The sequence below is a fragment of the Mytilus edulis genome, chromosome 9, assembly GCF_963676685.1.
Source record: "Mytilus edulis chromosome 9, xbMytEdul2.2, whole genome shotgun sequence".
Taxonomy (NCBI): domain Eukaryota; kingdom Metazoa; phylum Mollusca; class Bivalvia; order Mytilida; family Mytilidae; genus Mytilus; species Mytilus edulis.
The window spans coordinates 44,353,017-44,369,188 of NC_092352.1; the positions used below are offsets into that span (position 1 = coordinate 44,353,017).

General features: G+C 29.4%; 2 long non-coding RNA genes across 2 annotated transcripts; both read right to left on the reverse strand.

The window, feature by feature from the left end:
• Positions 1-4,112: 4,112 nt before the first annotated feature.
• On the reverse strand, positions 4,113-7,106 carry LOC139488429 (uncharacterized). Its single transcript, XR_011656001.1, has 4 exons — positions 6,328-7,106; positions 5,989-6,058; positions 5,617-5,676; positions 4,113-4,569 (listed from the first exon to the last, which is right to left on the reverse strand). It is a non-coding gene; the product is annotated as an uncharacterized lncRNA (long non-coding RNA).
• A 3,558-nt stretch (positions 7,107-10,664) lies between these two features.
• On the reverse strand, positions 10,665-12,122 carry LOC139488447 (uncharacterized). Its single transcript, XR_011656005.1, has 3 exons — positions 12,022-12,122; positions 11,620-11,683; positions 10,665-10,933 (listed from the first exon to the last, which is right to left on the reverse strand). It is a non-coding gene; the product is annotated as an uncharacterized lncRNA (long non-coding RNA).
• Positions 12,123-16,172: the final 4,050 nt, after the last annotated feature.

The window sequence follows — 16,172 nt, forward strand, 5'->3', positions numbered from 1 at the left end:
ATGTATGATAGCTCGTTTCGAAGCTGTAACATTTTCACATATGTGGTTACATTTTCGGGGTGCGAAGTGAGATTACTTTTCCCGTAAATTAGCAAACCCCGAACATCCTTTTGTGATGCGGCTCCTTGTGGTAAAATATCCCTTTTTTAACACAATAAGTTATTTGAAAATTAAATACTTTGAACACATTCAATCGCTCCATAGTTTTTACACATTTATTCTATGTTCCTCTACTTTCCTAATCACCACAAATAATTAAGTTCAGTTATTTGTTAAAAATAGAAACATGTCCAATATCACTACACAGAGATTTTTTCTTTACACGTGACTTTTGAGTTCCTCATTTCGAGGGGCATTAGGGATGTTGTCCCATATAGATCATAAAATATTTCCATACACCAAATATAGTTGACCTATTGCATATAGTATTAGAAAAAAAGACCAAAACACAAAAACTTAACTTTGACCACTGAACCATGAAAAGGTCAGATGACACCTGCACACGACATGTACACCTTACAATCATTCCATACAACAAATATAGTAGACCTATTGCATACAATATAAGTAAAACAGACCAAAACACAAAAACTTAACTATAACCACTGAACTATGAAAATGAGGTCAAGGTCAGATGACACCTGCCAGTTAGACATGTACACCTTATAGTCCTTCCATATACCGAATATACAAGACCTATTGCTTATAGTATCTAAGATATGGACTTGACCACCAAAACTTAACCTTGTTCACTGATCCATGAAATGAGGTCGAGGTCAAGTGAAAACTGTCTGACGGGCATGAGGACCTTGCAAGGTACGCACATACCAAATATAGTTATCCTATTACTAATAATAAGAGAGAATTTCACATTACAAAAAATCTTAACTTTTTTTCAAGTAGTCACTGAACCATGAAAATGAGGTCAAGGACATTGGACATGTGAATGACGGAAACTTCATAACATGAGGCATCTATATACAAAGGTCTTCAAACTTCTAAAATATAAAGCTTTTAAGAAGTTAGCTAACACCACTGCCACCACCGGATCACTATCCCTATGTTGAGCTTTCTGTGACAAAAAGTCGCAGGCTCGACAAAAAAAAACTATGGACTAAAATATCCATGAAAATGAAGATGAACCTTGTTAGACAGACGTGTGAACCTTACAATTATTCTATTCATTGAATAAACATAATGAATTACTCAGTTTCAGAGAAACAAATACCTAATCCCAAAACTGAACATTAATCACTGAACCATGACTTTGTAAGGCTAGGCGACCTCTCATGATGGTAATGATGGACAGCTGTTAAAAGTCCTGTGGCAATTAAATGCATATTCAGGACAGGTACATAAATATTAACCCTGCTTTGTGTAATCCACAAGAAGAGCAGCAGCAAATACCAATTTTTGAGTCGTTTAGGTTTTAACATGCCAGAGTTCCAACTTGAGGCGAACACACTAATACAAGACCACTGATGTTATTGTATAAAAGACTCCTTAGTTGTAAATGTTTGTGTCATTTGGTCTCTTGTGAAGAGTTGTCTCATTAGGAATTGCACCAATTCTTTTTTATATGTATACCTAGCAATGAATCCATATACATTTGTACCAAATATAGTTGTCTATATTACACATAAAAATGGGGTAACTAGTCAAATAAAAAGACCATTTGGCATCTTCATACAAATATGAAGTTATCCAGCACCTTTAAAGTTTGGACAATAAAGTTTTAAAAAAGACAACCCTGTTAAGTATCCCTAAGTTCTGCTGATGATACACTGCCAAGCCATGATGATATGATTATAGACGCCAAGTGATGGAAATATAATTAAATATAAATAAATATAATTAAAGCATCCCCATGTGTCATACCCTCGACCACAGAAACCACTTCCCCCTTTACTTGTCATCCAGATACAATTAAGATAAGCTGATTTTCCTAATAAATTTTAATTACCAATTATTATGATCCTACATGATACAAAATAACCAAATGAAACCAAACACAATCTGCTTCTTTTAAGATGTGTGTAAATATCAAACAAACAGTTACTTGTGATATGCTTTTGATCACCGTTGTAAATTATCTTTAAATAAAAAGGAGGAAAAGGATCTGCATCATGGGTTTGGTATCAGTAGCAAAATATTACAATAATTCAAAATAATGACAGTACTGAGGATACTATCTATTTTCCTGGTTGTTTTTATTATAGGGGGAAATAATCCTAATGTAATTTCTTAGACTATATAATTACGTATAAAAGTTTATGAATTAAAATAAAATCATGTAAATTTTTTGATACATGTAATAAATTTTGTAATCATTTAGTGACTATTCTTTGTTTAATATATAAACTTAAGGCTTTCTAGTCCTTACTTAACTTATAAATAAATAATAGAATTCCATATAAAAAAAAAATCCTCAGTTTGTCTTAACTTTTAAAAATGACATCCAAAAACAATACAATTCTTTTACAAAGTAAAACTGTGGTAAAAGCTATAATATATAAATATTAAAACATGCATGTACAAATTATTTTTTGAGAATTACTCAACTTATTACTGGGTAATTAAAACAAACTAAATATCTTGATCGGTGCAAAAATGATTAGATTACCAATGAAATAGTAGAGGTGGGAAAAATTTGGTTTGATTATTTAGGAAATCACTGAAGTACCACTGGAGGAGGCCCTTCTAACAATTGGTGAGCACCCCCCCCTTTTTTCCCTTTATGTGAAAATTTCTGGATCCTCCAGTGAACAGATTACATTTCATTCATTCACATTTTTAATCTCAAGCTGTTTTAAACTATATATAGTTTCTTTACTCCTTCCAAATTTCTAAGCTACTTGTTTTTAAAATTAAGTAGTATATTATTATATTTATTTATGGAACCCAGAAAGGCAGATAACTATTGTTCAGTTATTATTTTATAGTCTGATTTATGCATTAGGCCGGAATGTGGTATAGTGATTCAGTGTATGATATGTTTGCTCATCCATCTACAACTTTAACCCACAATTATCAAGATTAAATGGGACTTTCCTAATACTTTCAAATAATCTTCAGCCTCTGCTGACATTGTGTACTATTTTTTATAACTTCTAAAGGTTCTCTAATCAAAGAATGGATTTTTTTTTCTTATATCTTATTACTCATATTGAAGGATTAGGTTAGTTCAGCTGATATCAACATAGATTTAGTTAGAGCAGATTCTCAACTTGCATCCATAAATCTAACAATTTGATCAATCTTCCAAGGACTGCATCAATAGTTGAAGGGTGAAATAGAATGTTTATGAATTTAACAGAGTTAAAAGCATAAAAATGTCAGATCTCATTATGAAAATAAATATCTGCATGCAAAAGTATTTTTTTTTAGTTTCCGAACAAACCCAATCATATTATAATGCTTGCTATAACAAGATTTTACAATAAAAACAAATAAAATCAGATTAAAAAACCACTAAAATCAGATAAAATCATATAAAACACAAATGTTGTTATAGCAAACCTTATAAAATTATATACTTCAAAGCTACAGTGGTAATATACTATTGTCTTGAAGTAGAATATATTGAAAATTTGTATTTAATGTCATGACAATTTTGTCATTATAAATGAGATCCAACTTTTTAAGACAAGATTAAAAGCAGGATAAAAACATAATAAAAAAATTTCAAACTTTATTATAACCTATCCTTCATATGATGAACTCATTTTAGGAGATGCTTCCAAAAGTTAAAACAAAGTATTTAAAAGGTCCATTCTTTCAATTGGGAACCCCAAAATTTCATTATCATAAAACAAAATACACACTGCCATTAGTTACAGAAGATAATCTAAAAGTTTCAATGAAAATCTACCAATAGTTTATAAGCCGTGGATAAGAGATGATGATGGACAAACAGACAGAAAACACAAATCTGCACATTGCAGAGGCGGTTTAAAGCCCCCCCCCCCCTTTTGTGGGAAAAAAATTGTTGATTATAATAAAGGGAATCACTTGGGCTTGCCTGGTCCCCTCTTAGGCAGTCAGTGGAGTAAAACCCAACCCAAAACCCAAACATTTTTATTTGGGGTCAAAAACTTAGAGGAGTTAAAATATTTAACAGGGGACTTAGTCTCATATTCTCTTTTCATAGTGTTTGGCCATCAAAATCCTACTATTTTGGATTGTGTTACCGACAAAATTCATTTCACAAACCACTTGTAAGGCTTACATGTACATAACTTTAAAATATATGTAAACCTTATGTACGTCTTGTGGGTACTTTGAGAAACCATTTGGCATACCTTTGGGACCCCTCAAATAACAATAATTTCAGTTTAATTTTTCATCAATCACAAAACAATAATTGAATGCAAGTAATATAAATAAAAAAAAATCTATAATTTGAAATTCAATACAGCAATAAAAATACAATTTGTTAAAAACTCATTCTGCTTACAAGACTACTGTCTACAGATTGTTCCAAACGAGATAGTAACAGTTCATCCGATTGTTTGCAGGATTATTGTCTGAAGATTTTACCATACAAGGCAGCAACTGTTACACTTTCAACTGAAAAGAAATAAAGTTAAATTTTAATTATTTTTACAAAATAATCTTAAGGGTATATAATAAAATTCAATTTAAAAAAAAACATATCAATGAATGTGAAAACTCTTCTTATTTTTGCTACTTCATTTGACTGAAATCTGTCAATACACAAAAATACATTTTCCAAACTTTACAATTATGAGACTTGACATCAAATACCTGAGCAATTATTGGAAATATTTAACACAGTGAATGCAGAAGCTGCTAGTAAGTTCACTTAATAAAAAGTAAAATTTAATGAATATTTTGTTATTTGTTGTTTTATTGACCCTTACTGAGATCCAAACAAAATTTTCTCCATGATAAAAAAGTAGGAATAAATTCTTTTGAAATTTGTAATGAAAATATGAATGACTTTTTTATGATAGCTAGGTTTTACTTGATATCAGATTATCTCCCCTTCACATCTGGCCCAAGACCAAAATTAATGACCCCACTTTTCGTTGTCCCCTTTAATTATAGTGTATTTTTTCTTTATTTTTTTTCTTTCCCTTTCTCATACATTTTTATTTTTTTGGGGTGGAAATAAAAAAAGAGAGCTGAAATAAACTTTTTGATGTTTTATTTTAACTGATTTTGATAAGGAAAGAGTGATTCGGCCAGGTGCAAACAGTAGTATTTACACTTTTCGGAACAACTCTTGACTTACCTATAGGGGTATGGATGTGTAATGGCCAAATTTGTATGATGTAAAAATTGCATATATTTTTGGACTTGAACTGTACATTGCACACACCAAAAATTAGACAAAAAAAATAAGCAAATTTGTTTTAATGCGACAAAACGTTATAAAGAACTGATAGAGGAATTAATTGTAGTCTCAGGCCTAATCTTGTTCAGGGCAAGAGAGACAAATCAGTAAATATAGATACACTTCTAAAGTAAAGGTACAACATTTTACATTGACATATATTTAGGATAGATATATAGATATCTAGGGGCATTTAAAATTAGATATGTATGTATAATAAATAAATTTAAATTGTTTGTTGATTAATAAATTCTCACCTGAAAACAGCTCTAATAACTTCCTAAGCAAGTAACCCCAAGGAAACTTGTGATGCTAACCTGTAAAACAAAGTTCAAGGTCAGTTATTCTCAACTTTCAAAAAATATGTACATCATAAAAATTGTTTAAAAGTTCTCAGATAACAAACAAAATTCTGCCAGAAAATAATTGGTATTCAAAATCAAACTAATGGTTATGTTTTTTGCCCTTTGAAAGGTTTTTTTTTATCCCGCCAACACATTTTCAATTTTGTTAAGTTAGCAAAAAATAAACTTGTATTTCATCATATTGTATAGTATTTCAAACCTTCAAAAAATTTATTGATGTCAAATACTATTAAAATTATTAAAAATAAAAGCTTTAATACCTACCAACATGTTAACAATATCAGATAACCATGTCTTACTCCCAACACCAGGAAAACATTGTAATTTCAACAACCTGAAATAAAAAAAAATGTTTAAAAGATAAAATTAAGAAGAGAAACATAATTATGCCTTGTATCATTTCTTATGAATTTGTTAAATAATATCTTCAAAATATTGACTTCATACATAAGGTAGAAAACATTTTCATTAAATACAAGTTATAAAAAAATGTTATGAAATGATGCAGATATCTTCAATATCACACAATAACCCTTAATAAATAAAAAGTTTTAAAAGTCTATAATAATATTATTATAAATTTTGTGGAACATTTCAACTCACCACAGATTTTTCCTGGTAAAGCATCAGACTTGGTTGAAGATATAATTGACCATCTTCCTTAGAGCTGCTATCATAACTGCCAAGGAGGTCCATGTCCTCATTATCTTATTGTCCATTTGCTTTCAGAAATAACATTATACATGTATAAAAAAAAAATATCAGATGCACTTTAGTTTTAACAAAATCAAGTTTTTTTGAAAATTTCCCCTCATCAATTGTAGTTACCCACTATTTCTCAAACCCTCCAAATCTAATATCTTTATATAGAGCTCTGCTTACATTTTTTTTTATTTACAGAGCTCTAAATAATAGTAATTTTAGCTAGTATACATCTGATATTTAAAGAAAATGTGTAGAAAAAGTGAATATTTAAATAAAAAAAGTTATATTCCCTATAAACACTTAGGAAATTTAAAGTATGAGGAATATAACAAGGGAATTACCTCCCCTTGCCTTGAAAATATGACCCTGTCGAGACTTCACATCCTTCCTATATTTAACAACAATACAAAATATAGCATAATTAAAATGAAAAAATAATAGGGTATGTAAAAACTACAACACATTTCAATAACTAATTTTATTAGTACTCTAACTTTTACTTAAGGGCCTTGGTGGCAGTGGTCTAAGAAGTATTATTGTATCTCTAGCATGTCAAAATGAGGTTGAGAATTCAAACCCAACCTGTGGTAGGTGTGTTTGACTCGAAGCTTAATTGACTAGAATTGACAGTTCCCTGGGGGAAAAGTTGGTGGGTATCTACTGTTACTTTTAACTTTTTCAACTTTTTCAACCCATAAAAAATGGCCATCAAGATAATACAAATTGGGCTGAAAGTGGCATTATTCACCAAAATTCTATCAATCAATCAATCTTTTTTCACCAATATGTTCTACTCTGCTTCTAGTGAAATAATTTATATTTTTTTTAGCTAAAAGCACTGCAAAAAAATAACAAAAAGTTGGAAAATTATATAACAATTTGGAAACACAAAAACACAATATATTCTTTTTCAATTTTTTTTTTAGATTCTCCATTCTTAACCTACTGAAAGCCTTTGGACTAGACAGACCATTATTAAGTTTACAAGTAAACTTTTTCTGATTCATTTCATTTTCAAAGTAAAAATGAAACAGAGATACAGGGGGGTTGGGGGAATAACGAATAAGATCTAAATTATGTAACATATAAAGTTCAGCTTCTATAAGCACGTACGACAAGAAAAGTAAGAGTAATTTTGAAATTTTAAATACAAGCTTCCAATCTATTTGAAAGTGGAGAATCTTTACACATTCTTTTTTTTTTTTTTTTTTGTTGTAAAAAATTACATTTTCAGAAACATATACAAAAGTTTTCTGACCAACTTTCTTCACCTTTATATCATATAATCATTTTATGTGGCAGCCAGTCAAAGTTTCCTGAAAAAGAAATAAATATTCTTAAACATATCTGTCAAAGCATATGATCAAGTTTATATCAAAATTTAATCTATATCTTATACAAATATTAGCAAATAAGTATGAATAACTAACCAATGGTTGGTGTGTATCATGTTTATTTTTTTTAGATTTTTTTTTTCATGAATCAATGTGCTGGTTTTCTTGTTTGAAATTGTTTCACATTTTGTCATATTCAGTACCTCTTATAGCTTACTTTAAAACTTTAAAAATTTTTAATAAATGGATAAATATGCAAGATTAATAATCCCGCTTTCAGAAAAATCCGCCTTCAAAGTTATGCATCAGAGATTAAAATTATGAATACACCGAGTTCCTATTGTGATATTCAACCAGTTGCATTATTTACATTCATATAGATATTTGCTTATTGCTGAATGTCCTATGGTGACTAATTTGATTCCTTTATTGATAGTTGTGTAGTTGGCAATATTATAACATCTCTTTATTCTTATATCCCCCTATCCAGATTACCGGTATAAATAAACTTTTAATTTGGATTTTTTTTTTAAATGTTAGATCTACATGTGTACATAAAAAAGTCCATGGTGCATTTACATACTCTTAGATGAACAGTTCAATCTTTTTTTTTAGTTCTTACCATAAAATTCAGCTCCAATGGCCCTTTCCAAGCTTCAATCCCTACAGACAAGCTGTGGTGCTAACCTGAAATATAAAATGCTTTGTCAATCAAAATTGTTTTTAAGGGTCACTTCTGGAATATCGTATCTACTTTATATAAAATGGGTTATATACATGTGACAGGTTTTGAGAACATTGATAAGACATCAATCCAATAACCCAATTCAATCCTTAAAAGGGGTAGGTTTAAAAGGGCTAAAGTTGGCCATAAGATTCTAATCTTTTTTAATTCAGGTCCAAATGCTACATATAAGTTGTTGTGGTATCATTTTTGATACAAAATAACCACTTCTTTTTTTGGCATGAAACAATATAAACTACAAAGTTATGACCTCTTGATTATGCAATTCTAGTGTTTTCGCAAAAGTGCCAATTAAGGTCCAATTTTTCACAATTTAGAACAGTTTTCAGCATAATTCACTTTCCCTGATCCAGTAATAGTGTATGTCTTGTAATTTAAATATTACCCTTGGCACCTATAGGTAACTTAACATTTTGGATCAAAGGTATTCTTTAAGCTTTTAGGTAAGAACCTCGCATTTTGATAATATCTCCCAATTTAGCTAATGATGGAGTCTACAGTGTATTATAAAGAAGCTTTTTCTTTTATGTCCCCATAAGTCTCTTGATATATCCATTTAAGAACCAGATTGGGGCCTTTTTGGAATTCTATGATGAAAGTTAAAATTTAAAATCTATAATAAGGCCATATTTTGCCAAGTGAACATTGTCATATGGTACTGATAAAATAAAGAGTTTACTGTTGACCAAACTTTTATAAACCTCTAACCCCAGTCAGTATTTATTTCCAAATAATATTATTTATAGAATTATTTTTTTTTAAACAGGATTAACATACTGGTACCTACCTTCATATTAGCTGTATTTGACCACCAAGTCTTATTCCCACACCATGAAAACATGCCACAGAAAGTACCTAAAAAGAAATTAACACATTTATTAATTTTTCAAACCAATTTCTATGTCAACCTAAAGATTACTTTACAAATTGTTCTGATTTCTTACTTCATGTACCAATAGTATAACATCCACATATTCTGTAAAATTTATAAAGATTGAAAAACAAAATAAAATTGTCAGTTTTATGATTTGAAATTCAACTGAACTCAACTAATTTGAATAATGAAAATGAGTTGTCTCCCATTGAATGAACAAATCTTGCTCTTAATAAAACTAGTCTCCCCTTGAGATATAATTCCTATCTCAGGATTTACTCCAGTAATTGTGATAGAAATTCTTGTTAATGTAACTGGTATTTCAAAATATTAAACTGGTAAATACATTCTTCAAAGATGTTTATCATGCAGAAAAGAAAGATGAATATGCGCTTTTTATAAAATATTTCTAGAAAATGTATAAGAATTGTTTGACTTCAATAAACTTGCCTTCTGAATTTCATGGTAAAGCCTCAGACTTGGTTGAAGATTTTATTGACCATCTTCCTTAGAGCTGCTCTCCTGGCTGCCAGGGTGGCTGTTATCATTATCTGATTGTCAATCTGTCATTTTTTGGTACATTATTTATAGAAATGAATAAAGATATCAGATGCACTTTCAATTAATCTCCTATCTTGAAAATTTCACCAAATCAATTCTACAAGAAGTAACCCATGATTTCTCCCACCCTCAAATCTATTATCTAGAGCTCTGTTTACATTTTTTTTATTTACAGAACTCTGAATAATAGTCCTTATTAGCTAGTATACATCTGATATTAAACCCAAAACTTGTACAAATGTGAAATTAAAGTAAATAGTTATATATTCCCTACCATGAGGAAATTTCAAGAATAAGGAGTTAAACAGGGGAATAATAAATTACCTCCCTTTGCCAAAAATTTCACCTGTTTGGACTCCACATCATTGCTATATGTAACAACAAAAAAATGGTATAGCTATAATTAAAAATAAATAATTTGATATAAAATATTCAAACATTTAAAAAATTATTTAGTACATCAATTTGGTGGTTCTCTCCCATTACTTTGATTTTCTCAACCAATAAAAAAAAATGGCCACCAAGATATAATCAATATTGCTGAAAGTGATGTTTAACACTAAAAATCAATCAATCTTTTTCACCAGGATGTTTCTTTACTATGCTTCTTTTGAAATAATTTGTTTGAGCTAAAACATTGCTAAAAATAAGTATTACAAAACATTGGATAAATATTTATATAATACAAATCAGAAAACTATAAAAAATACATTTCTTTTTCTTTTCTTTTTTTTTTTTTTTTTTTAGATTCTCCATTCTAAAACTACTAGAAATGTTTTGGATACACAAAGACCATCATTAAGATAACTTGAGTAGGTAATAAAGTAAAATTATGAAGTATCAATTTAGCCTACAACTTCCAGCTCTGTTGAAAATGGAGAATCTTTACAATTTTGTTTTTTAATGCATACACAAAAATAGTCTGAATTACATTCTTTTTTGTTTCAGTTGAATTGCACAATAATTTCCTGCAGCCACAGTTGAAGTCACCTGAAAAAAGAAATATACATTCTAATATCTGTCAGAACAATATTCAATGCAAAGAAACAAGTACATGTAACTGGCAATTGCACTTATGATGCATAGAACTTTGATTTTACCATTATTTTAAAGTGATGTGTAGACATGAATTTACAATCAACCAGTCTTCCTTTGCAAACAAGGGATTTTTTTATTATTTCATTATTGTTTCATCATAAATCACAAGCTATTGGTTTTCTTGTTTGAATAATGTTTCACATTTTTTCATGTTGCAGACTTTCATAGTTATATAAAAGGTATAGGTTTTGTTCATTGTTAAAGGTCATACAGTGACTATTAGAAGAATGCATCCATGTCATTTGGTCTCTGGGAAATCTTTATTTCATTAGCAATTTTAAAGCCACATCTCATTTACTTAATTTACAGGGACAATTTTAGATATCGTAAAACAGATTGAAAGATTTGTTTTAAGTTACAGCATAATTTTTGATTTCGTTTACTTATCTTGTTACCACCTTCCAGATTATATATACAGATATAGTTTTAGAAAAATTAAAATATAACACTTCTCTACACAGTTTAAATATAATACTTCTATGCATAATCAAAATATAAAACTTCTTTGCATAATAATATTCTATGGTATTTACATGCTCTTGGCTGAATAATTCATTAATTTTTGTATTGGTTCTTACCATAAAAGTCAGCTCAATTGCCCACTCCCAGCTTCAATCCTTACAGACAAGCTGTGATGCTAAGCTGAAATTTAAAAGAACATAAAATGCTTAGTTAACCAAATTATTTTGAAAGGATCACTGTTAATGACTATGAAAATTATAAAGAAATGGGTCATATTCATGTAATAGATGTTGAGAAAAGACTAGAGAGCAATCCAACTAAATAATCAGGTTAGAGCCTTTAATCTACACATATACATTGTATTTGTACTCATATAAAAAGTGAGAGTAGAAATTAATTACAGAAATTAAATGTTTGAATATTTCAAGGCCAAGAGAGTAAAAAACATGTATCTTTATGTATTTTTATAATACATTGATAATTTATTTCTTTTCAAAACAGTACTGGTACATACATACCTATATATTAGCTTTATCAGACCACCAAGTCTTATTCCCACACCAGAAAACATCTCACAGAAAGAACCTAAAATATAAAAATTGACAATTTATATACTTTAATAACATTTCAATTTCCCCGACATTAAAAAAATATTGTTCCGATCTCTTACTATAACCTAAATAACTGAAAAATTAATATAAAAGATTAAAAACAAAAAACAAATAATCTTATAAATTTATTATTTGAATTTCCAACTCCACAAAAATGATGATTTAAATATATTCCTTTGCTCATAAAGGTAAATTAGGAGTTATCTCCCATTGAATTGCAAAAATATCATTTTACATTAGCAACATCATTATCTCCACTGTAACTCTATCATATGCCCTAAATATACATTTTAATCAAATTACCGATAGCATGTATAGAAATTTTTGACTTATTTAAACTAGCCTTCTATTTTAATCAAATTAACTATAGCATGTATAGAAATTTTTGACCTATTTAAATATGCCTTCTATTTTAATCAAATTACCGATAGCATGTATAGAAATTTTTGGCTTATTTAAACTTGCCTTCTTATTTTAATCAAATTACCGATAGCATGTATAGAAATTTTTGGCTTATTTAAACTTGCCTTCTATTTTAATCAAATTACCGATAGCATGTATAGAAATTTTTGACTTATTTAAACCTGCCTTCTATTTTAATCAAATTACCGATAGCATGTATAGAAATTTTTGGCTTATTTAAACTAGCCTTCTATTTTAATCAAATTACCGATAGCATGTATATAAATGTTTGGCTTATTTAAACTTGCCTTTTTATTTTCTTGGGAAAGCATCAGACTTGGTTGAAGATTTATTTAACCATCTTCCTTGGAGCTGCTACCATTGCTACTTTTATATGCATTTCAATATTGGTTTTTGTACTGATCAGTTCACTGAATCCATTTTATCCAATTAATGAAATGTCCTTTCTGTTGTATTTCACCAAATATACAATTTTCCCAAGAAGGTTCCAAAGCATCTCACAATATTTTCTTTTTCATGGCAGCTGAAGTAATTCTCGATATAAAACACAAGTAATTGTTTGAAATCATACATAAAACAGTAAAAATATCAGATGTGCTTTTAAACATGTAACTTGTATTTTCAAAATTGACCAAATGTTTTTCACAGTACCCATAATTTCTCTTTCTCATTATTATTTAAACGATGTTTACATTTTTTTTATTTACAGAGCTAAAACAATAACTTTTATATAAATTAGCAGACATCTGATATGTAAAAACTTAAACAGAGGCAACACAAAAAGAACAAAATAGTAATTGACTAAAACCAATAAATCACACAACATTTTTTAATATTTTGGAGCATAGTTTAATAAATATCCCTTGTTTAAAGTTTTGCATCATGCACATCATAGGCATGAAAATTATACTCCAAAAATTGATCATGATAGCCTGAGGTAGCTCAGTTGTGCAATTTGGTGATGACAATCAACCTTAATCAATTTGCATGCTCATTATGAGAGTTCCAAAGATATGAGTTCAAAACAAAAATTGTTACCTCCTTAAAAAGTTTTATATAAAAAGCTCCCAATTCAAGAAAAATTCGAAAAAATTATAAACATTTCAAACTGCAGATTGAAAAAATGGGGGAAAACTCCTCAAGCAATTTCATACTAGGAAATACACAACTTCAACATGTGTGCAATCTTTCTGCAATGTTTCGATGGTGCAGAAACACTGAAAATATAAAATACAAATATTATGCAAAATGGTGCTATATAGTGAAATATTTATGAAATATTTACACAAAGGACCAAATTTAGTAATGTAAAAGTGAACTCAAAGATGATAAAAATACTGATTCTTTGAAATAAAAAGTAATTGTCCATATTCAAATTGCATGCAATACTTCATTAATTTAGTTTAAACTTTAGTACATTAAGAAAAATAGTTCTGAAATTAACAAACCAAAAAGTGATGTTTTTTTTCCCAAATTAAGTTTTAGATAGAATTTAGATTGGTGATATCAAAATTTTTTTTATTTTATAAGATTGGCTTCCTATGACTTCTGTTGGAAAAGTGAAAACACAGATATCCTGACATTAATAGAGATGGACTGACACAAGGTAACCTTTTGGAATGACTGGTTCCTTAAATGGAGGATAACAGTCAATACGGAACCAGCTCCATTTAATACACAGACTTACAGGAAACAGCTCATTTTGTCCATTTGGAGAGGAAACAAATGTCATGTAATAACTTAAATAGGTTTTTTTCCATCTTCAAATGATAAAAATGCAATTATTGAACACACCCCCATCCCCTACAGGGGTGGATCCAGCCATTTCTAAAGAGAGGGGGTTCCCAACCCAGGATAGAAGGCTAGGTTCAAACTAGTTTATGTTCTCATTCAATTGCATTGATCATAAAAAAAAATTGTAAGGGTGCCACAGAACCCAGTGTCTTGCCTACTTTTGCTGTCAATTGCAGGCTCAACAAAAATGAGGGGGGAAAATCAATAAAAATATTCCTCTTGGTAGTATCTTTTGAATGTAAAAAGCTTCTGTCCAAGTTTGGTAAAAATCCAGGAACGTTTATGAATCTCATAAATGTTTTAAAAACTTTTACTGCAGACTGTATTTTATATTACTGGAAGGAAAACTGGAAGTCCATTTATAAGTAAAATAGGGATAAATAAATACAAAATTTTAACAAAATTTCCTTCTAGATACTAGCTTTTGATCATAAACAAGCTTCTGTCCAAGATTGGTACATTATCCAGGATAGCATTAACTTATTAAAAATTTAAAAACTTTAGCCACAGAGTGAATGTATTGTATCCTGGCATTTATAAGTAAAATATGGAAAAATTAGTTTGTTTTATTTTCAAAATTTACTTCTGGATACAATCATTAACAAGCTTCTGTCCAAGTTTGGTAGAAATCCAGAATAGTTTTAGAAAGATATTAAAATTTCAAAACTTTAACCAAAGAGTGAATATTTGTGATCGCCAACACCGCCGACGCCGACAGAATGAAGGATGACTATGTCTCATTTTTTTCAACTAAAGTCGAAGGCTAGACAAAAAAAATATAAATGGTATTTTACATTTTAAGTTACATTAAGTGAAATTCCAAGTAAAATAAATAATCAGCAAAATGCATAGTATTTTTTATTTTTTTATTTGAATGGTCTATAAAAGATTCACTTATGATAATACTTATAACAAGACTTGAGGAATTGTTGGAGTAATTTAACTATATTGGTATGTTTTATTTTCTATGGCACCTTCATCAGAATAAAAACTAAAGAGTACAACATGAAGAAGTGATAATTTGCACTTCACAATGTCAACAGGAGGGAAAATAATAAATAAAAAATAAAAGAAGGTATGAAGGTAAACTTTAAAAAGAATGTTAAATAAAATTTGTTGAATAGTGTTTAATCAAATTTTGCAGAGGTACATGCTTCCAATTGGCTTCGCTCAGAGTTACTGCCTCTAATTGGGACCACTCTGCCTGGGGTACTGCTTCTAATTAGCTTTAGCAGACAGAGGTATATATGTACTGCTTCCAATCGGCTTCGCAACAAGACAGAGGGTATGTGCTCCCAATTAGCTTCACTAAGAGGTACGTGCTTCCAATTGGCTTCGCTCAGACATACGTACTATTTCCAGTGTTGAAATGGTACCGTAAGCAAGTCTGTACTACATTTAGCATAGTAAACGGTACATAATTGCAAGTCAAATGTCGTCCAAATTTACAAAAACATATTTTATTTTTACATTCTTGATCCAGTTAAAGATAATTCACATCTACCTTCACTCCCTATTTATAATTTATCCTTATGGTGTCATTGTGAAATGCAAATTATCACAATATTCTGTACTTTCCTGTAGTTGCAATCCTGATGATGTTTCATAGGAACCAAAATATGTCTGTCTTATTAAATCACTGTAGCAATCCCTAAAGTCTTTTTTTTATCTTTTAATTGAAAGAAGCATTTGTCCAAGTTCTGTTCAAGTTTGGTAAAAATCCAGAATAGTTTATGAATCTAATAAATGTTTTAAAAACTTTAACAGCAGACTGTATGTAATGTTAACATGAAGAAAAACTAAGTCCATATATAAGTGTTAAACAGAAAAAATGGAATTTT